Genomic DNA, 24,810 nt, shown 5'->3' with positions numbered 1-24,810 from the left:
TGACATCAGCTGGTTATTCCTAACATTGGAATTTGCTAATTCAGGGGTGTCCATCTACAAGGACGTTAACAGGTCCTAAGAATGGGCATCAATAAAGCTGTGTTGGAATGGAGTAGTGGCCAGGGTCCCATTGGTTGTCTCAACTAATCAGAAAGTCATCACCTATACTGTGTATTGGTTATAATTTAAAGGGAAGCTGTCACCAGTTTTTTGCTCCCCCATCTTTTGAGAGCAGTGTAATGTAGAGACAGAGACCTTGATTCCAGCGATGTGTCACTTATTGAGCTCTTTGCCGTCATTATGATAAAATCAATGTTTTCTCTGCTGCAGATCTAGCAGTTATACAGAGTTCAAGAATATGCTGGACTACCTGCAACACGCCAAGTAGTCCTCAAATGATAATCTACTGCTGATCAATCAGTAATTTTATCAAAACTACACTAAGCAGCTCAGTAAGTGTCACACTGCTACAATCAGGATCTCTGCCCTAACATTATGCTGCTCTCAGGTTTGGGAGCACAAACCTGGTAACAGATTCACTTTAATACAGTTAAGTAACATTTTGTGAGTAAGATTTCTGTTGTAAGGAACACCACAGTTTGTCACAAATTACAGTTGTGCTCAAAACTTTACATACCCGGCAGATTTTTTGCTTTCTTGGCCTTCCTTCAGTGAATTTGAATGATAACACAAAATCTTTTTTTCCACTCATGGTTAGTGGTTGGGTGAAGCCATTTATTGTCAAACTACTGTGTTTACTCTTTTTAAATCATAATGACAACCAAAAACATCCAAATGACACAGATCAAAAGTTCACATACCCCTTAATACCGTGTATTGCCCCATCTAACATCAATGACAGCTTGAAATCTTTTGTGGTAGTTGTGGATGAGGCTCTTTATTTTCTCAGATGGTAAAGCTGCCCATTCTTCTTCGTAAAAAGCCTCCAGTTTCTAGAAATTCTTGGGCTTTCTTGCATGAACTGGGCGCTTGAGTACTCCCCAGAGTGGCTCAATGATATTGAGGACAGGAGACTGAGATGGCCACTCTAGTACTTTCACTTTGTTCTGCTGTAGCCAATGACAGGTCGACTTGGCCTTGTGTTTTGAATTGTTGTCATGTTGGAATGTCCAAGTACGTCCCATGTGCAGCGTCCGAGCTGATGAGTGCAAATTTGCCTCCAGTATTTGCTGATAATGTGGTGTATTCATCTTTCCTTCAGCCTTGACCAAGTTTCTGGTGCCTTTGTAGCTCACACATCCCCACATCATCAGCGATCCACCTCCATGCTTTACAGTAGGAATGGTGTTCCTTTCATTATAGGCCTTGTTGACACCACTCCAAATGTAACGTTTATGGTTGTGGCCAAAAATATCGATTTTGGTCTCATCACTCCAAATTACAATGTTCCAGAAGTTTGGAGGCTTGTTTCTATGCTGTTTGGCGTATTGTAGGCGATATACTTTGTGGCATTTGCACAGTAATGGCTTTCTTCTGGCAACTCAACCATGCAGCCCAATTTTCTTCAAGTGCTTTCTTATTGTGCATCTTGAAACAGCCACACCGCTAGTTTTCAGTGAGTCCTGTAATTTAGATAAATTTATTTGTGGGATTTTCTTTGCATCCCGAACAATTTTCCTGACAGTTTGGGCCAACATTTTTTTTCGTCTAGCGGATTGTGGTTTGGTTTTTACAGAGCCCCTGATTTTCCATTTGTTAATCACAGTTTGGACACTGCTGACTGGCATTATCAATTCCTTGGATATCTTTTTATATCCCTTTCCTGTTTTATACAGTTCAACTATCTTTTCCCATAGATCCATTGACAATTATTTTGCTTTCCCACGATTCACAATCCAGAAACATCAGTGGCTGGATGAAGGATGCAAGAGTCTGTCTGGATCCCAGAAACTCACTCAGCTTTTATGCAAACACAATGGTTACAAGCAAACAGGTAACAGGTGAGGATGTTATCTTTATTAGCTATTCAAACCCATTTGTGTCCACTTCTGTGCATGTTCTCAGGCCAAAATCACCAGGGTATGTGAACTTTTGACAAGGGTCATTTGGATGTTTTTGGTTGTCATTATGATTTCCAAAGGGAAAACACAGTACTTTGACAATAAATGGCTTCACCCAACCACTAACCATGAGTGGAAAAAAAAGTTTTTGTGTTATCATACAAATTCTCTGAAAAAAGGCCAAGAAAGAAAAAAATCTGCCAGGGTATGTAAACTTTTGAGCACAACTGTATATAAGCTGGGGCCTCCTGTTGATGTCACGACCAAGCTGCGTCCATTTTCGCAGGGCTGAGAGAAGAGAAACTTAAGTAAACTGGCAAAGGTCTCAAAACTTCTTTTGCACAAGAAGATTACTTTTTGAAAAATATTATTAAATATATATATATATATATATATATATATATATATATATATATATATATGTAGCTTTGTGAGCACTTGTTATTGTGCATCATGCTGTTGTAGTTTTTTGTGAAGGTTTTCAGCAGTGCTCGCTGTTTGGGATAAATAATCATTTTTTTATTGTACTAGTGATGTCAGGTGTGAGTCTATTTTTGAGGGGAGGGGGCATTTTTTATTAGATTAAAAGATTTTTATTTGTAGTGTATTTTGCTTCTTTACATTTTTCTAAAACACTTAAAATTTTACAATATATATTAGTCCTACAAGGGAAAATTGAACACGTGTTCTTTTGATCCCATACATAATATTCTGTATTACTTATGTAGTGCAGAGCATTGCCAAGCTTGACAGGTAGCTTCAAGCACGGTCCATTTGGTTTTGATATATGGCTTACCCTTACCATTGTTAGGCCTCTGAATGCAATATTAACCACTGGAACCTGTGATTGTGCTGCGGGGAGCAGATGGAATAACGGAGGGATTGATCGCCCTCTGTCACATCCCATCTATGCAGCTTTTCCTATTGACCGCAGCATGTAAAAATTTTATTGAGCCATTGGAAACACTGATACCGGTCAATTCCCTCTGCTATATTTTTGCTATCAGTGGGAATTGAATCTGTTGGGCAGCAGAAGAGTCATTGGCTTTTAATGTCCTAATAGAAAATGTAGCGTTCATTAAGACATGAAAAGCCGATAAGGTGATGGGATGTGGTAAGTTATTTAGTAGGTAAGTTAATAAGTAGGTTACTTGGAGGAGGTAAATTAGAGCAGTTGTGCAGTGTTAGCTTCATATATAGTTATTTATAGCTTTTTAATATAGTTTTGCGTTCTACTTACTATTTTTAATATTTCGTCATGCTGTTAGTGAAAAGAAACATTTTAATTTATATCCAGAGGCTGAAAACCAATAAAGTCTTAGCAGCTCCAGCCTCACACAGCTGCAGTTTAGTAGAAGGTAACATCCTGGAGTTCAGATGATGCTGCATAACGACTAGACTAGTGCATTGTAACAAATTCTCCCTTTAGAGAGCAGAACTAGGTTAGAATGCTTTTCATCCTAGAATTTAAAAAAAAAGGTTGTTTTTTTTAAAGGGGTAGTCCACTACACAGCATAGTGACCACACATCAATGTAAAGCTAATGAAGAAGGCTTTTCTCAAATACCTTGTGCAGTCAATTGTGCCTCTGAGCGGCACTATTGCGGTTCGCTGATCCCCATCACATGACCCCCGGGCTCCATGATCTCTGAGATCCAGTGATGTCGACATCACCGAGGCTGGCCCCAGTCTTCGTGAGTGACTGGGCTGTGAGCGGAGTTTCACCACTCGTCACAGCCCAGCAAATCATGCGCGCTCTCCTTCACAACATTCATCACAAATCACTTGTAAGGCCGCATCTGGAATATGGGATCCAGTTTTGGGCTCCACATTTTATAAAAGACATTCAGAAGTTAGAGTCAGTTCAAAGGTGGGCAACTAGACTATTACAAGGACTGGAAGGCCTCCCATATGATGAGAGGTTGAAAAAGTTAGATATGTTTAGCTTAGAAAAAAGACGTCTCAGAGGAGATCTCATTTATATGTATAAATACATGTGTGGTCAATATAAAGGACTGGCACATGACTTATTTCTTCCAAAGACAATAGTAAGGACCAGGGGGCATACACTGCGAGTGAAAGAAAAGTGATTCAGACAGCTAAATAGGAAAGGGTTCTTTACAGTTAGAGCAGTCAGACTGAGGAATTCCCTACCACAAGAGGTAGTAATGGCAGATACTATAACAGCTTTTAAAAAAGGGCTGGATGATTTCCTCAGTACACAAAACATTGTTGATTATAAATGACTTAGTGACGAAATGTAGAACTGGTGGAGGAAGGTTGAACTAGATGGACTTAGGTCTTTTTTCAACCTAAGTAACTATGTAACTATGTAACAGCGTGCCGCAAGCAGGAGCGATGCTAGGCTGCGATGTGCGGGGTAACTCTGCCCACAGCCCAGCCGCTCACGGAGACTGGGGCCGCCTCTGTGATGTCGTGTGAACTAGAAGTTGACCTGACATCACCAGATCTCAGAGGTCACGGAGCCCGGGGGACATGTGATGGGGATGAGCGGACCGCAATGACACCGCTCAGAGGCACAATTGACTACACAAGAGATCTAAGAAAAGTCTTCTTTATGAGCTTTTCAACAATGTGTGGCCAGTATGCTGGGTAGTGAACCACCCCTTTAACAATGTTTTTGAAAACAGGAAAAACTTAATATATCCAAACATTTTTTGCTAATATAACTAATCATGTCACTAGTTATAAATATATATATATATATATATATATATACAGTCATATGAAAAAGTTTGGACACCCCTATCAATGTTAACCTTTTTTCTTTATAACAATTTGGGTTTTTGCAGCAGCTATTTCAGTTTCATATACCTAATAACTGATGCACTGAGTAATATTTCTGGATTAAAATGAGGTTTATTGTACTAACAGAAAATGTGCAATCCGCATTTAACCAAAATTTGACCGGTGCAAAAGTATGGGCACCTCAACATAAAAGTGACATTAATATTTTGTAGATCCTCCTTTTGCGAAAATAACAGCCTCTAGTCGCGTCCTGTAGCTTTTAATGAGTTCCTGGATCCTGGATGAAGGTATATTTGACCATTCCTGTTTACAAAACAATTCCAGTTCAGTTAAGTTTGATGGTCGCCGAGCATGGACAGCCGCTTCAAATCATCCCACAGATGTTCAATGATATTCAGGTCTGGGGACTGGGATGGCCATTCCAGAACATTGTAATTGTTCCTCTGCATGAATGCCTGAGTAGATTTGGAGCGGTGTCTTGGATCATTGTCTTGCTGAAATATCCATCCCCTGCGTAACTTCAACTTCGTCACTGATTCTTGCACATTATTGTCAAGAATTTGCTGATACTGAGTTGAATCCATGCGACCCTCAACTTTAACAAGATTCCCAGTGCCGGCATTGGCCACACAGCCCCAAAGCATGATGGAACCTCCACCAAATGTTACTGTGGGTAGCAAGTGCTTTTCTTGGAATGCCGTGTTTTTTTGCCTCCATGCATAACGCCTTTTTGTATGACCAAACAACTCAATCTTTGTTTCATCAGTCCACAGGACCTTCTTCCAAAATGTTACTGGCTTGTCCAAATGTGCTTTTGCATACCTCAGGCGACTCTGTTTGTGGCGTGCTTGCAGAAACGGCTTCTTTTGCATCACTCTCCCATACAGCTTCTCCTTGTGCAACGTGCGCTGTATTGTTGACCGATGCACATTGACACCATCTGCAGCAAGATGAAGCTGCAGGTCTTTGGAGGTGGTCTGTGGATTGTCCTTGACTGTTCTCACCATTCTTCTTCTCTGCCTTTCTGATATTTTTCTTGGCCTGCCACTTCTGGGCTTAACAAGAACTGTACCTGTGTTCTTCCATTTCCTTACTATGTTCCTCACAGTGGAAACTGACAGTTTAAATCTCTGAGACAACTTTTTGTATCCTTCCCCTGAACAACTATGTTGAATAATCTTTGTTTTCAGATCATTTGAGAGTTGTTTTGAGGAGCCCATGATGCCACTCTTCATAAGAGATTCAAATAGGAGAACAACTTGCAAGTGGCCACCTTAAATACCTTTTCTCATGATTGGATACACTTGCCTATGAAGTTCAAAGCTCAATGAGGTTACAAAACCAATTTAGTGCTTTAGTAAGTCAGTAAAAAGTAGTTAGGAGTGTTCAAATCAAGAAATTGATAAGGGTGCCCATACTTTTGCACCGGTCAAATTTTATTTAAATGCAGATTGTACATTTTCTGTTAGTACAATAAACCTCATTTCAATCCAGAAATATTACTCAGTCCATCAGTTATTAGATATATGAAACTGAAATAGCTGCTGCAAAAACCCAAATTGTTATAAAGAAAAAAGGTTAACATTAATAGGGGTGCCCAAACTTTTCCATATGACTGTATATATACATGTATGTGTGTGTAGGAGGAGGAAACACTGTTCAATCCATAATGAGAACATTTAACATAAGACTGGCGACCCCATCCAGGATAATATGTATGTACAGTGACACTTTTGTGACATTATTCGGAGTTGAGTGAAATGACACATTTGGCTTTCTTATTCACCCAGGACAACCATGGGTGAACCGTCTGGACAATGATGGGTGACTCTCATTAAAACTAACAGTAAATCACCAATACTTGATGAGAAGCCAAATTACAATAAATAAGACTGAAATCTGTCCTAAATGGATTTTTCTCTCATGGACTAGCTGGACTGAATAGCATTAAATAAATCCATGGATTAGTAAAACGCTGAACCTTGTAATAATAGCATGTTTAACATTTAAGTGTTATTTCATTCTGATGGCTGACTTTCTTCATACAATGGACCGCTGATGAGAATACAAGTTCTTGGTGTCCGTGACTTATTAGGGGGATGATACACAGGGCTGTGTGTGATGAGCAGCTTATGTGCCAAAGCTAAGACACTATTGTTCAACAGTTATTGATGGGGCTGGAAGAGACAACTGTGGAGATCTGTTACTGTTTCCTCCTCACACCCTGACTCAAGCTTCTCAGTGCAGCAAAGAGCAGTCATTGCCTACTGTTCATGGTGCTGAAAGATTTATACAGGACCTGTCACAGCCCTGACATGTCTATTTTAGTAAATATTTGCATTCTTCAGGAAATATAAATTCTAGACCATCATTTTTACACTCTGCTGTTCCTACCTAAAATATGCACACTGTCAGGATTCCACTCTGGAGTATGTTTGAGCAGTCACTTTTTAGCCATCTATTTTTTTTGCTTCTCTCAATGTTCATGACCACAACTATGCAAATCACATGATTGTGGTCATGTGACAATCACTCAAGCTTTGCAACGGAAATATATTGCCCACTGTTAATTTTCGTACATTCAAATTGAGGTAAAGGCTGGAAAACCTCTTTAACTCCTTCACAACATTTGACGTACCTAATAAGGGATCGCAAGCAATGACGTATAGGTACATCATGGTGATTGCGCAGTGCACAAGAGCTGTGTCTGCGGGATCGCCGCTGGAAGCTCGGCTCACGTGACAGCCAAGACACGGCTCTCACAGCCACAAGCAGTGCCAGCACCGGTCCGGGCTCTTTAACCCCCTAAATGCTACTATTGATATCGGTGGCAGAATTTAGGGGGCTAGGAGAGGGAGTGTGCTCTCTCTCCTGTCCATTCGGAACCCCAGCAACGTGATCACAGCAACCCAAGGTCGTGATGACGATCTCCGAGTCAGCCAGCTACGCCAAGCTTGTGAGACCATTCTAGGAGCATGGCCGGAGAGGCTTCTGTCAGTGTCTCACTGACAGGGGTAATGTATTGCAACACTGATGCACTGCAATACATTATACCAGTGATCAAAGTAATAATTATAAAAAAATATTGAAAAAAAAAAATCAAAAGATATGGAACAAAAAAAATCTAAACATTATACCAACAAATATATATTTATTTATGTAAAAAACAAAAATATACAAATAAATGTACACAAATTTGGTATCATCGTGTCCAGAACAACCAGATCTATAGAACTCTCGCACTAGTTAACCCCTTTAGCGAACACTGTAAAAAAAATCTATTTCTTTTCATCATTTAGCTGACAAAAAAGTGGAATAAAGTGTGATCAATAAGTAATGTAAATAAAAAGGATATCGCTGTAAACCTCATCCTGTCCTGTAAAAAAAACAAGCCACCACATGGCTCCATCAGCAAAAAAATAAAAAAGCTAAAGCTCTAGGAATACAGCAATGTAAAAAACTATTTTCTCTATAAAAATGTTTTATAGTGGAAAAGTAGCAAAACATAAAAAAAGAAACATAAAAGTGGTATCGCTGTAAACGTACTGACCCGAAGAATAAAGTAGCCTTACCACATTTAGGACATGTTAAACGTTGTAAAAAAAAGACACAAATAGCAATTCCTGAATTGCTGTTTCTTCTTCATTCTGCGTCACCAAAAGCAGAATACAAAACAATCAAAAATTTTATGTGGCCCAAGCTGATGTAGATGGAAACCCTAGTGTAAGCGCTCAGCATAAAGCACTGGATAAATGTTAACTGATCCAAAATGTTCAGTACCCTAATTGCCACAGAACAGCATTCAACGTAATCCACAAAAAAAGAAGTCCCCACTCAGGTCTGTCATCTGTTAATATAAATATAGGGGGCTTTCATGTTACTGGTAGCATAAAAGTTCTGGAAAAGCAATATGCTTCCCCCACAAAAAAAGGAAATTCAGCAAAATCTGTGCTTTTCGATCCAAATGCCCCCTTTTCTTCTGAGCACCACAATGCGCCTAAACCACAATTAACATCCACATGTTTGGCATTGTTGTATTGAGGAGAGCCCGCTTAAAATATGGGATGTGTGCCTCCAGAAGCACGAGATACGCATAATGTATGGGCACTACAATGTACTGGGTAATACAAGGGTTTTTTTTTTGCAATTTTTAATTTTGCAATACTCACTACATTTGACTTCATGTGTGTTTTCTAAAGACAAAATCGTCACTACACCAGTAGATGAATTCCCAGACGGGTGTAATTTCCAAAATGCAGTCACTTGAGAGGGCTTCTGCTTTTCTGGCATTATAGGTTCTACAAATGGAGTCCGCAAACTATTCTAGGAAAATCTGTGCTCCAAAAGTCAAACGGTGCTCCTTTTCTCCCGAGCCCTGCTGTGAGGCCAAACAGTACTGCACAGTCACATGTGGGGTATTGCCACGTTCAGGAGAAATTATGTATCACATTATGGGGCCTATTTTTACTATTCCCCTTGTGACTATTTGACATTTGGTGTTAAAACAACATTTTAGTGGTTTAAATGTTACTATTTTTTCTTACCCACCCTATTGTGTAATATTTTGTTTCACACCTGTTGTGTCAATTAATTCATTCTCTTCTCTCCTTTATGAATTCAATTCAATGTGGGGTGTACTTTGTTAAATTGGGTTACTTATGGGTATTCTGCTTTTTTTGGCATGTCAGGAGCTCTGCCAATGTGACATGGCACCCGCAAAGCATTCCAACAAAAATCTGCAGTTCAATATGGCGCTCCTTCCCTTCTTCACTTTGTACTGTCTCAGGCCCCCTTCACACGTCCGTGAAACACGTGCGTGTTTGTTCCGTTTCCGTATATACCGGAGACACGGACAAACATGCACCAATGTTAATCTATGATTGTGGTCACACGTGCGTTATTTCATTATGTCCGTGTGTGCGTGTCCGTGATCCGTATGTGTTTGCGTTTTGCACGGATGCATGTCCGTTATCTGCACGGAGCACGCACACGTGGACACAATGAAAGTCTATGGGTATGTGCACACACGTTAGTAAACACGTATGCATCTACCTATAGTCCGTGTCCGTTTGGTGTTTTTATTTCTAGTGATGTCGGCCATTCTTTCTATTTCTGTGTATGTCGGCAATCTCCCTGAGTCCGTCGGTCGGTCTCTCTGTCTGTCTGTCCCTCTCTCACAGTCTGTCGGTAAGTTTCCCCCTCTCTCTCATACTTACCGTTCCCCGATCACCGGCTCGGCGCTGCACGGCATTCACACTGCTGCGGCGGCTTTTACTATTTTGAAAAAGCCGGCCGCTCATTAAACAATCTCGTATTCCCTGCTTTCCCCGACCACCGGCGCCTATGATTGGTTGCAGTGAGACACGCCCCCACGCTGAGTGACAGGTGTCTCACTGCACCCAATCACAGCAGCAGGTGGGCGTGTCTATACTGTGCAGTAAAATAAATAAATAAATAATTAAAAAAACTGGTGTGCGGTCCCCCCCAATTTCAATACCAGCCAGATAAAGCCATACGGCTGAAGGCTGGTATTCTCAGGATGGGGAGCTCCCCGTTATGGGGAGCCCCCCACCCTAACAATATCAGTCAGCAGCCGCCCAGAATTGCCGCATACATTAGATGCGACAGTTCTGGGACAGTACCCGGCTCTTCCCGATTTGCCCTGGTGCTTTGGCAAATCGGGGTAATAAGGAGTTAATGGCAGCCCATAGCTGCCACTAAATCCTAGATTAATCATGTCAGGCGTCTCCCCGAGATTCCTTCCATGATTAATCTGTAAATTACAGTAAATAAACACACACACCCGAAAAAATCCTTTATTAGAAATAAAAAACACAAACATATACCCTGGTTCAACAATTTAATCAGCCCGAAAAAGCCCTCCATGTCCGGCGGAATCCAGGATGGTCCAGCGTCGCATCCAGCTCTGCTGCATGGAGGTGACAGGAGCTGCAGCACACACCGCCGCTCCTGTCACCTCCACGCAGCAAATGAAGAGTGCCGCGCGATCAGCTGAGCTGTCACTGAGGTTACCCGCGGCCACCGCTGGATCCAGTGTTGACAGCGGGTAACCTCAGTGACAGCTCAGCTGATTGCGATACTCACTTCAGTTGCTGCATGGAGCTGACAGGAGCGGCTGTGTGTGCTGCAGCTCCTGTCACCTCCATGGTGTGGAGCTGGATGCGACGCTGGACCATCCTGGATTACGCCGGACATGGAGGGCTTTTTCGGACTGATTAAATTGTTGAACCAGGGTATATGTTTGTGTTTTTTATTTCTAATAAAGGATTTTTTTCTGGTGTGTGTGTTTATTTACTGTAATTTACAGATTAATCATGAAAGGTATCTCGGGGAGACGCCTGACATGATTAATCTAGGATTTAGTGGCAGAACTCTCTTATATATACACATGGGCAGGCCATGAGTTTTCAGACACATGGTTGCAATGCAGTCGCTGGGCTCTAAGTCATATTAGCCCAGGAAATATGAATTAAAGGGAATCTGTCATCAAGTTTTTGCTACCTCATCTGAGAGCAGCATGATGTAGGCAAAGATGCCCTGAGTTCAACAATATATCACTTAGATTACTGGGTGCAGCTGGTTTGACACAAGGCAAGATTTGAGATTTTGCATGTACAGTAGCAGCGCTGGGAAAACTGTCCCGCCCACACCAGGCTTTCAGTGGACATTTCCATAGACAAAAGTTGCTAATCACAGAGAGGGCAGAGTTGAACTACAGCTCTCCCGCTCCGCAGACCCACTAATGATAAAACTAAGAGGCTTACACTAATATTGGAGGTAAACAAAAACATACAGTGAGATAAGAGATGCATGGCTGAATTCTCTGTTTTAACTCTTACAGCATGCTGTCTTCAGATTATATTGCAGAAACTTGCTGACAGGTTCTCTTTAATGACAGGTTCCCTTTACTAACCATTTTAATTTTCTATACAGAAACAATAAAAATACATTGTGATAGTTATATAATAATTAATAGTTCTATTGACTGTTATAGAAAGCTATTGAGAAGTTTGACAGACACAATCTTACAAGTTTAGCAGAGTTCCCAAAATGTGGAGAAAAAAAAAGAGATTTTTATAGTGTTTAGGGTCAGGTGTAAAGAGTGCACTTATTGAAAGGAGAATCAGCAGAATATGTCACAGCAAGGAATTCTGCAAGAGTACAGCTCTGAAAGCCGCAGAATGGTAAATTCCAATTTAGGCAATAGCATTGGATTTGCTAGTATATGAATATTGCAAGAAAGGTAATGTAATGTTACTCAACTAACTACTTATGATGAACGCAAATACATCACTATGTGTGGCTAAAATGTTCTCTACATTAGAAGTAAGGAAATTACTGATGCTCCATGATTACCGGAGATAATTATTCTAATAATATTGATAATAATCATTGTGCCGAGAGGAAGAGTGATTCACCAGCTTTCTGTTGTACTTTGTTATAAAGGATAGATTTCCTTTTATATTCTCTACTGCTATTCTGAGAATGGATGAAACTTTAAAGCTGAAAGCAGTGATGCCGATGTGTGTCAAAAACGAGACAGATCTACGGGTTTAATATTCTAAACACATGCAAAGCCAAGGTAAATAGAGAAGAAGCTGATTATTGTGTATAGCAGTGGTGCAGGGTAAGAAACAGGTTCCAAGGGGAAAGAAGTAACGTTTGTCATGTAATGAATAAATCATTACAAACGTTCCAATCTGAAACAAAGGTATAATAAGGCTTGAATGAGAATAAGTGCAGCCGGCAAGGCCAATGATTTATTTAATATTGGAATATTACTATATTTTGTACCTAACCAATATATTAGCCTAAAAACAAAGATGTCTTTTTTCCTAAATAAGTTATGAGGATAGTCAGCTTCATAAGGGAAAAATATGGCAATGACGTCATGGCCCTACACTTAACTGCTGAAACATGTTCGGAGGATGACATTCTACCCAGATTTAATAAAACATACAGGATGTCAAAATAGTGGATATGTGGTGATATATGCAGACTACTAATACAACAAAGGATATACCGCCGTAATGTGATTCAATCACTAAAAGAACAGCATAAGCGACAGGCTATAATTGGAATATTGTAACCTGCACATTAAGAGAGATAAGGAACATAATCTAAGACATGGATCTTTAATAAAAAAAAATAATGGTTATATTTTTAGATTTCAGCTAGTAGGTGTAATAAGTGGATCCAATAAATAAAGGGCGATTTTTAGGGGCGTACATAGAAATCATGGGGCACCATAGCAAAAGTCTAAATTGTGGCCCAGTCACTTTTACAAAAAAAAATACTTTTTGGAGTAGATACAGTAAAAGGGCATACGTCCCAACTTATAGAAACAGAGAGAGGGATATGTATTGCAACACTTACATAGTCATTTTGCCCATATTGAAGCCTCTTCGTGTTCTCGCGTATGATATCTATGGCCCAATAGAGTATGATGCCAACAAAAATCCATTGAACACACTGTACCATACCTCCATATATGAATTTTCTCAAACTACCCCCACAAGCAGTGTGAAGACCATACTTTGGCCCTAGAAATTTTTTTTTAGCCCACAGTCTAGTCTTCCTAGCGAAATATGACGCCCCACAGTGCACCCAACAGAGGAGGATGCCCCTGCAATCACCAACATAGTATAATGTCACTACAGTTCCCCACACAGATTATGAGGCACCCAGTGACCCCCTCGACAGTATCACAAGACCACACACACTGTATGATGTCCCCAAAGCACATTGTATGATTTCCCTACACAATATGATAGCAACTAACAAAGTATGATAGCTCACACAAACAGTATGCAACCGCCACAGCATTTGATGGCCTGTACAAAACCTCCACAATTCCTTCACACAATATGATAGTCCCCACATATTATGATAGGTACCATAGTTCCCATACAGTAAGATGGCCCCCACAGCTCTCCACACAGTATGATGGCCACCATAGTTCTCCCACAGTAAAGAGGCCTCCACAGCTCCCCACAAAGTATGATTGGCTTGGCTCCCCCAACTGTATGATGGCCCCTCAAGCAGTATGATGGTTCACACAGTTATTTCAGACAATATGATGCACCTACCGTTTCCCACACATTGTGACGGCCCACTCAGAGTATGATGTCCCCATACCCCACAGAACCCAACACAATCTGATGTCACCCAACACCGCCTACAAGTACGAATAAAAAAATAAATAAACTATTCACCCCTCCCTGTTCCCTTGATGTTATGGTCTGTGTAGTGTGTGGACAGAGGCCCTGTGCAGCAGGTGTAATGTGTAATGTGATGACATTGTGCCTGCTGAACTAAGACTTAGATGCAAAGACTGAATTGTGAAGCAAAGAGCCAACAGTTCCATAGTGCAGCATCTATTCAATGGTATCTGTAACCTGAGGATGCAAATACCAGTGAAACTGTGATGCTGGGAGGGATAGTGAGGCACCGACCCCTATGACTCACAGACTTCATAGATGCCTTGTGTTATGCTACTAATTTTCTATGAAACATTACTTATACGTATTACCTATACTAGGTGTTTAACCCTAGAACGCATACCTGGGGCCTCGCAGGCCTGGTAGGTTACTTGTTTTCTATGGCTGATTTCTATGGTTGCACGTTCTAGGGTTAAAATATATCTGTTCAAAATATATACATAAGTATTAGAGAGGTATACATGATCTGACACAGTTCATTATAATATATTGATGGCAAAATAGCAATTGTTTTCCCTAGGGCTAGAAGGAAATCTACCTAGCTGCAAAAGAAAGAGTACAAAATTAAGTCTCTATATACGTACGTATGTAATATGAAATCTTACTACGAAGAACATTCAAATCATTCTACTTCAACTTACATTAATGCAATGTCATAAGTCTATGCCTAAGATATTACAGCTTTACAAGGATAATAATAATCCCCATGGCACTCAAGGGGTTGAAACTTGAAAGCAGATTTTGTTCCAAACCCTGAAATCAGCAGCTTAGTGGTTTAAACTGGGTGACCCTTCAAAAGACCAGCTGTGGAATGGATTTGACGGAGGGAGTGCAGCAAATAAGTAAAAAAATGAAGGACAGAAGAGGAAGAATGAAGTCCATCTCCTTCTGTTTGGCTGTCTCGGAGATCAGACAGATTAGATGTGGTTTATTGATTGAGGGCTTCTTATTTTATTAAAGACGAAAAGCAAGCCTCACACCGGCCCTCAATGTCTGTTCTAGTCTGTAAAACATTAGTTATGGTTGCACTTAATATGGTTGAAAGAGGAGAGTGCTAACAAATGGGGAGACATCCTGAAGCTAGCATCTAATTCAATTCACTGTAATGCCATCTTGAGGAGCCACCGTCCGAATATGATTCAATGGGTTTCAGCTGCAAATGAGATTCACAAGTGTGAGGGGCTGTCTTTGATAAGGTCTGTTTCATTCTCTAATCAATACACTCTGAAGGATTTCTTTAGGCAAATTCAACTTTAGTTCTAAATCAAATCAAAGATAAAATCACATTAATAATAAGCATAAGGTAAAGATAAAAACATCCCAACCTTTATAAAATAGTAATGAATACAGCACATGAGCTCAGATACTTATTCAAATGGTAAAAATATCTAATTATTTATTTCTAATCTATAGTTAGTGATGTCCTGCAAATCTCCAGCCTCCAACTATGCAGAAATAAGGTGAAAGCAGAAGAACAAACACTTTCCACCAACACATGAATGCCGTAATTCATAATGACTGGTGTAAGGTGCACAAATCATAAAGTCTGGAGGAAGGTGCACTAAATTCACTAAAGAAGTTATCCACTAGTCTAACTCATTTCATTTTTTAATCATCAATCCATTTCTTCCCCTCCCCAGGCTTACATTGGCTAATACTACAAAGTCCATTGTGTAATCCTGCAGCTTATGAAACAGCACTTAGCACACCCAATCCATTTTCCACCCTGTGCTGCTAAAGATATTGGGAGATACCAAGTTTCAGAGCAGCACAGGGTAAGTACCAGCCATCCGGCAATTGCCAGATGGCCACTACAGCCCTGTCACTGTGTTTGTTCTGCAAATTTAAGCACTTTTCACCTGTCAATGTCAGTGATCAGATTGCATAAACCCTTTGCAGACTTATTGTGATTCACTCTAAATCATCCCCACACACCATCAGGAGCCGAGTGACAACTTCTTTTCATTTTATCTGATTTCTGTGCTGAAAAAGGAAGTACCAGACATAACAGAGGAGGAAAAAGAATCTGCATAGCAATCCAGTAATATGTAATCCCTGCTGAGATGTACTCATAAAAGCTATACATCCTATACAAGTACGAGGGGCGATCCAATAGTAATGATAATCGGTTATTTCTATTGCACACAGAAATTAAAATAAAATGTTTTCTTCTCTCTTAGGTACCCACTAGTCCAGGAAAAAAAATCACTTAAATAGGCCATGATTCCCGGGAGCTACATTCATTTGAATATGAACTGCCGAGGAGTGAACATCAAAATGGAAAAAAACGAGCTCAGAGCTGTCATCAAATACCGTATTTTTCAGACCATAAGACGCACTTTTTTTCCCCCAAATGTTGGGGGAAAGTTGGGGGTGCGTCTTATGGTCTGACTATAGGGCTGCGGCTGGGAATGAGGGTGCTGCGGGTCATCGGGGGCACGAGCAGGCAGCAGTAGCGCCTGCCGTGACCACGTGGGCCCGCTCATTACATATGCACGCCCATCCTCCCGCCCATCTCTCAGCGCTGAAGCCGGCACTGACAGGTGGGCGGGAGGACGAGCGGGGACGCGCGCATAGCAAAGAGCCGGCCGCATGATCACCCCTGGCAATTACAGCCTGGAGTGATCATGTGCGGCTGTATTCACTGCCCCCCGCGCGTCATTACCAGCGCGGGGTGCAGTGAATCAGTACACTCACCCGTCCCCGTGTGTGGAGCCACCCCCCTGCTGCACGCAATGTCTTCCTGTCTGTGCCGGTCAGCTGATCTGTGCTGAGCTGGTCAGCTGATCGGCACAGACAGGAAGACATCGCGATGCAGCAGGGGAACGGCTCCACACACACAGGTCAGTGGCGCAGAGAGGAAGATGATCGGTGCTGGAGGGAGTGAGGAAAAGGTGAGTATAAACGTTTATTTTTTTCTCTGTGCTATAGGATACAGGCCATATACCAGGATGGTATATGAGCACGATGGGGGCATATAGCAGGATGGGAGTATATGAGCAGGCAGGATGGGGGTATATGAACAGGATGGGGGGTATGTGAACAGGATGGGGGGTATATGAACAGGATGGGGGGTATATGAACAGGATGGGGGGTATATGAACAGGATGGGAGTATATGAACAGGATGGGGGTATATGAACAGGATGGGGGTATATGAACAGGATGGGGGTATATGAACAGGATGGGAGTATATGAGCAGGCAGGATGGGGGTATATGAACAGGATGGGGGTATTTGAACAGGATGGGAGTATATGAGCAGGCAGGATGGGGGTATATGAACAGGATGGGGGGTATGTGAACAAGATGGGGGGTATATGAACAGGATGGGGGGTATATGAACAGGATGGGGGTATATGAACAGGATGGGAGTATATGAACAGGATGGGGGTATATGAACAGGATGGAGGTATATGAACAGGGTGGGGGTATATGAACAGGATGGGGGTATATGAACAGGATGGGAGTATATGAGCAGGCAGGATGGGGGTATATGAACAGGATGGGGGTATTTGAACAGGATGGGAGTATATGAGCAGGCAGGATGGGGTATATGAACAGGATGGGGGTATATGAACAGGATGGGAGTATATGAACAGGATGGATGGGGGAATATGAGCAGGATGGATGGGGGTATACCAATAGGATGGGGGTATATCAATAGGATCGGGGTATATGAACAGGATGGGGTATATGAACAGGATGGGAGTATATGAGCAGGATGGGGGAATATGAGCAGGATGCTGGTATAGGAGCAGGATGGGGGTTTATAGCAGGATCATATACAAGGCAGGAGGATCATTACCAGGATGGGGTACCTTAGTAGAGAATTTGGGGACATTACCCCCATAACAGTGTCAGCAGCAGATCCTCGCCCCATAACAGTGTGTCATGACCCCATGTTTTGCTTAAAGTTTTATTTTCCCATTTTCCTCCTCTAAAACCAGGGTGCGTCTTATAGTCCGGTGCGTCTTATAGTCCGAAAAATACGGTACCTCTGCTTGAAAAAAATGACTACCAAAAACATACACAGCGACTTGGTGGAAACATTGGGGGACTCTTCTCCTCCATATTCCACAGTTGCACGCTGGGCCAAGTAATTTACGCTGGGAAGAACATCGGCGGAAGATGAACATCGTGAAGGACGCCCATCCCTTAATGAAGAAAACGTGAAAAAAGTTGAAGAAGTTGTATTGGCAGATCGAAGAGTGACTATCAGGCATGTAGCTGAGGTCACAGGGATCTCATATGGCAGTATTCAAAGAATCCTTGCAAAAGAATTGCATATGAGAAAGGTCTCCGCGTGTTGGGTGCCAAAAATGTTAACAGATGAGCAAAAGAAGAAACGAGTTGACATTTCAATATCAAATCTCGAAAAGTTCCAAGCAGACAAGGAGAATTTTTTGTCACGTGTTTTGACCATGGACGAGACCTGGATCCACCACTTTGATCCCGAAACTAAACAACAATCGATGACATGGAAACGAGCCGACGAACCGACGCCGAAGAAATTCAAAGCGTCAAGCTCAGCAGGGAAGGTTATGGCGTCCGTTTTTTTGGGACATTGAAGGAATTATTAGGGTGGACTATTTGGAGAAGGGAGCCACTATTACGGGCTCCTACTACGCAGAACAAATCAGAAGATTGCGGGAGGCTATCAAGGAGAAAAGGCGCGGCAAACTGCGGGCTGGAGTGCTGTTTCACCAAGATAACGCGCCGGCTCACAAAGCTGCAGTTGACATGGCAACCATTCAAGAAGCGGGCTTTGAACTGGTGGAACACCCCCCCTATTCGCCAGATCTAGCCCCCAGTGACTTCTTTCTCTTTCCTCGCCTCAAGGGACACCTCCGGGGCAAGAAATTTGACGACAATAGCGACGTGATAACCGCTGTTGGGGATTTTTTTGAGGGTCAAGATCAAGAATTTTTTTCTAAGGGAATTCTAAGTTTAGAAAAGAGATGGACTAAATGTATAGACTTGTTAGGAGACTATGTAGAAAAATTAAATTTTTTTTTAATATATTCATTGTTTATTATTGATTATCATTACTTTTGGATCGCCCCTCGTATATTACAAAAGGTATTGTTTAGAAGGACTATGATAGGGGGTGAAAAGGAATTGGGAAACCCCTTTAATATGTGCACTTCTTGATAAATTGGGCACTTGTCTATGTCCATTCCCAGTGAAACTATGTCCACATTTCAAAAGGTAGGCAAGCTGATATAAAAATCCCCAAACGTCACCAAATTTACTAAAGTCTAATAGCTGCAAAATATGTGTATAATTTCAAATAGTTTTATACCAAAGTTCTGGAGAAAACTGCTGAAAGTCTCTATGGCTCTGTAATGTCCCAACATATGGTGCTGCCATAAAGCATCCTATAAAGGCCTACAGTTTTCTTACAGAGCCATAGAGATTTTCAGGACAGCATGGTAACACAGAAAGCTACGGATGTATCCACTATTACCTACACGCTAAGTTCTTACAATACAAATTCAATACATTGTTACAACATGCTAGTAAAAACTATTGCAAATCGCATCACAGCGGACTATCAGGAAATCATATTTTTTGCTTGTTTTTTTTTCTTCAAAGCCAGTTATTTTATCTCGGTGTACTTGAGCTACGAGAACAATTAAGGAAGGACACATCTCTGTATTCTGGATCGCAAGGATTTATAATACAGCAATGTTCATGGGGCTTAATATGACTTGTTGCACAAAATATAGAAAAAACTTATATTTTTCCTATAGCAACTAGTAACATTCTTCATAGATTCCTTAGAAGAATGTATTTCAAAACGTACTGGTTAATTCGGGCAACTGCTTCAGTATTTCGGGGTTTTTTTACATTTTGCTTTGCTTATGAAACATGTAATTAAATGAGTTGCTATTCCTTGTTTTCTCCATCACTTTCCTTCTTCCCTTCTTGGCTGCCCATATTGTGTTTCTTCTTTTTCTTGGGTCTCCAGGTCCCCACTCGTTGTCTTTGCTATTGTTTGTCCTTATGTTTTATGACTCAATAATTCCTTACTGGAGAGGCATCTAATATGAAAGGATGCTAAGCACTATGAGCATATTGATCAGGACTTTCATTTGGTAGAGTAGCTCTCCCCATGAGGCCATATATAATGTATAGAGTCTAGAGATTTCAGATTGTGCCCCATAAGGGCCCCATTATGAGAGCACAGCCGGTGAAGAGGCTTTGGCACACGTAACTGAGTGAGCACCTTCCCTAGTTTGGTATAAAGATTCATTCTATGGTTACGCTTACATATATAAGAAAATTGATTATCTTGTTTTTCAATGTGTTACGAATAGTGATGGACGAATAGTAACTATTCATGTTCGGTTTATTCATAACTAATCCCATCACGAATAAAAAAACTAATGCGTGTCAATGGGGAAAAAGAGTATTCTTCTTGTCGTCACGAATAACGGAATAGTACTTTGGAAGTCGTTACAAATAATCCGAACACGAATAGTTACTATTTGCTCCTCACTAAATACAAACTGTCTATCTACTTTTGAACCTTATTTTGCAAATAATCTCACAGAAAGTTATACATAAACCCAATTACTTTCTTTATTCTGGATACATACGTTTTAATCACTTTTTAATAATTATTTTTAGGGACTAGTGGCAAAAGAAAAAAACAGCTGAAACAGTGCTGAGGTCACGAAATTTCTCCATACTTCGACATCCAACATAGGAAATATTATTACAATGGGAAGGAGTTCAATTATAAAGCTAAATCTCTAATTACGCTGGGGATCACTGCAAACAATATGCAAAGCTGAGGACAGACATATATGTTCGAATTACAATACTGATTAGACACTAGAAAAAACTTTCTGACTGTGAGGGCAGTCAGAGAATGGAACAGGCTACCACGGGAGGTAGTGAGTAGTGAAGGCATTCAGAGAGTGGAACAGGCTACCACTGGAGGTAGTGAGTAGTGAAGGCATTCAGAGAGTGGAACAGGCTACCACGGGAGGTAGTGAGGGCAGTCAGAAATTGGAACAGGCTACAACAAGAAGTAGTGAGGGCAGTCAGAGAGTAGAAGAGGCTACCATGGAAGGTAGTGAGGACAGTCAGAGAGTAGAACAAGCTGCCACGGGATCTAGTGAGGGTAGTCAGAGAGTGGAACAAGCTACTACGGAAGGTAGTGAGGGCAGTCAGAGTGGAACAAGCTACCACGGGAGGTAGCAAGCTCTCCATTAATAGAAATCTTAAAGCAGAAGCTGGATAAACATATTGCTGGGATGTTTTAGGAAAACCTGCACTCACAGGGTATTAGACCTGATGGCCTTTGAAGTCCCTTCTAACACTACCATTTTGTGAATTCAGAAAAACTATAGAAAAACATAGTCATCCTTCACAACACTGTAAAACTACGTTTTGTGTACATACCTGTCTAAAATGCCAAGAACTGTCCTTATTCTGCTGCTCTGTAACGTGACATCCACTAGGATGGATCTTCTTCACCATCATTCTACCAGCAATAGAGGTGCTGGAACTCCCTGGCTTCTCAGAATTTACTGCCTGCCATTGTCTAATGGTCTACTTGCCATGATCTGAGAGCCCACTTTGCTATGTCTTTGCTATATGCAGCTTGATAGGAGTAAAAGTAAACATGTCCATGCCTCCTGCCTCAATGTTTCTGCAGATAAACAGAGATTACATTTGACAGCAGACAGAACGTTAGACCGAAGTAGGACACCGAGTGGCCCCCACTTTGGACTGATCTTGAGATCAGACAGCGATAGAATTTTTAAATAAACTGATTTGCAGTTTTTAAATGTAAAATGTTCTTTAGAAAATAAAGATTTAAAATCCCTATTTCATTATTGATATGCGCATTGCTAGAGACGTAGGTCCATCACTTTCAGGAGAATGACTTTTGTAGGTTTATAACCAAATCTTGAAGTTGTTTTCCTTATTATAGAAATCCTTTTTAGATTCAAAGCATAGGAATGAGCAAGCTGGAAAATTTCATGTGGTGGCCGTGATGGCATCTTAACACATTTCATTCCAACGTGCTATAAAATGAATGACAAAATAATAAACACACTTTAGGACCATATAATAAGGAAATATAGGCCTTTCTTCAAAGATTGATGCACTATCTCCGAAATTATTTAAGGCATCTGTAAAGCATCTCAGGTTCATTTTATGTAGAAAAATCCCAGCTAAGCTTATTAGCCATCGTATTTATGTCATTCCTATGCTATGCCGTGGTATAAAGCCTCCATTTTCTTCTCGTGTGCAGCACCAGCGTGGCAGAGGTCAGACAGATGTATGTGACATTACAGAAAGTCTTATAGATCACTCATGCTTCACAATGACGAGGACAAGCTGCACTAAAGATTGAATGAAGCCCTATGGTGCCGTCTTTTAGGAAGGGCTATTACTGTCACTGTTGCCAAGAAACACAGCATGTTGCAACTTCCTAATGGCTGCTGATCATGGGAAAAAGTAAAGGAGGCAGTGTCTGCATTGAAGCCCATGACACAACGGGCCACAAAATTTCAGAAACAATGTCTTAAAGATCTCTCTTAAAGATCTTTCTTGTCAAAGTTTCCCTTTAGAAGTGATCTTCAGGGACAGAGCTGCTTTCTGCTTTCTAAACTTCTGGACTGAAAACTTTTAAACAAGCAGAAGTTCACATTTTCTTCTCTGAAGGTTACAATGATGATAACCAAACTTCACTATTTTTTTGTATCACCTGGAAAAACCTATATGTTTTGGTTAAAAAAAAATCATTAACCCTATAGAAAATAAAAAGTATAGCTAAATTAACAGTGTAAATAATGCTTTAACCAAAGTAATATATAGGAGTAAGCACAGTATATAAATAACAACAACACCTTGACATTATGGTCTGAACTTCTTTTTAAACCCCTGACATGTTCCCATAATCCTCCACACCATATAGCTTCTGAATATGAGAACCCATGGCACTAACATAAAAAGTGGAAGTGAATGGGAGATGCACTGCAGTACGCAAGAACGGCCACTACACAGAGTACGGAGCTGTTCGGTCCTGGCTCTGTAAACTGTCTACTCCCAGTTCCGCAGAACCTGCTTACAGATGTCAGACCCCCTGATTTATTATGGATGACCCACCCTGCACAATAGGTCACGAATATTGTACTCGTGGTTTAAATTACCTGCTTAAATTCATTATTCTCTATTTTCTGCCGAGTTTACCCCCAAAAGAAAGCAGACACCTCTAAAAGAATTGCACTTACCAGACCCCAAATAATTAGAGTTGGCAAGTGAATGGGCTCTCACATACAAATCTGCGCTGCTGTCAGGTCCCCCCCCCCCCACATGCGCTACAGTATTTGGCTCCCCCTGGTGTTTGGAAGTAGTATCACTCATGCTAAGTGATACTGGTACCCGATCTGTTTGAGAGCTGCAGTGCAATGCAGCTGGCATGGCGAGGGGCCTGACAGCGACGCAGATCTCTGTCTGATAGCCCATCCACCATCGGAACTTGCCAACTGCAATTGATTAGGGTCTGGTGAGTTAGATTATTTTGGGGGGGAGGTTGTCCGCTTTTTTTTGGGGGTGTCTGCTTTCTTTTGGGGATGTATACTTTCTTTGATGAAATCCTGCTTTATTCTTTAACTTTTATAGCTGCTTGAACAGTTCCTTATGGAAGAGCAAGTAGGGCTTATTTTTGAAGTAGGGCATATATTTTAAGCATATTCAAAAATGCCCCCCAAACCCTACGATGGCTTACTTTAGGGGTGGGTCTTATTTTCGGGGAAACAGCACCCTCTTTGGCAAGTTTCACAGCTTGTAAATGTGTTTTGTAGCCAGCCAAGAGTTTTTCACATCTTGTTTGAGGGACTTTCATCTATTTTTCTTTGGAAAAATCTTCCAGGTCTGTGAGATTCCTGGGTTCTTCTTGAATGCACTGCTTATTTGAGGTCTAGCTACAGATTTTCAATGATGTTCAAATCAGGGGACTGTGAGGGCCAATGTAAACGTTCATCTCGCAACTTTTGAGTTTGTCTATTTTTGAATCTTGACATATGTTTAGAATCATTATTCAATTGTAGAAGTGTAAAAGCCATCCTCTTTTCAACTTCAGCTTTTTAACAGATGGTGTTATGTTTGCATCAAGAATTTGTTGAAATTTCACTGAATCCATGCTTCCCTCTAGCCGTGAAATGATCCCTGTGTCATTGGCTGCAACACGACCCCAAAGCATCATTGATCCACTCCCATGCTTTATGGTTATCTATATCTTCTTTTTCTGGAATTTTGTGCCCATTTATCTCCACACATACCTTGGATCATTGTGGCCAAATAGTTTTATTTTAACCTCATTGGTCCACAGGACTTGATTTCAAAATGCATCAGGCTTCTTTAGATTTTCTTTTGCATACTTCTGATGCTGAGTTTTATGGTGAGGACGCAGGAGAGGTTTTCTCCTGATGACTCTTCCATGAAGGCCATATTTGTGCGTGTGTCTCTCAACAGTAGAATGATATACCACAACTCCAGAGTCTGCTAAATCTTCCTGAAGATCTTTTGCAGTTAGGCAGGGATTCTAATTTGCCTCTCTAGCAATCCTACGAGCAGCTCTCACAGAAATTTTGCTTGAACTTTTGGGTAATTATAAAGTGAAATTTGCATCATCTGACCTTTCCTAACAATGATAGTGAACAATGTCAGGACACCAGCAGGGGAGCTGGAGTCCTGATGGATAGAAACAGTACTGTGCAAAAATCAGCTGGGGAGCTGAAGCTCAGTGTGGGCTCA

The 24,810-nt window shown here is 41.1% G+C and overlaps 1 protein-coding gene across 1 annotated transcript in view; it reads right to left on the bottom strand.

Annotated features, from left to right (window-relative positions):
* CDH2 (cadherin 2) overlaps window positions 1-24,810 on the bottom strand; it is a 433,410-nt gene that overhangs the window by 25,991 nt on the left and 382,609 nt on the right. The gene's annotated exons all lie outside the window — the stretch shown is intronic.

This window comes from Anomaloglossus baeobatrachus, chromosome 6 (genome assembly GCF_048569485.1).
Source record: "Anomaloglossus baeobatrachus isolate aAnoBae1 chromosome 6, aAnoBae1.hap1, whole genome shotgun sequence".
NCBI classification, from domain to species: Eukaryota; Metazoa; Chordata; class Amphibia; order Anura; family Aromobatidae; genus Anomaloglossus; species Anomaloglossus baeobatrachus.
The sequence above is the reverse complement of the archived record's forward strand: the minus strand, read 5'-3'. Positions and strand labels throughout refer to the sequence as shown.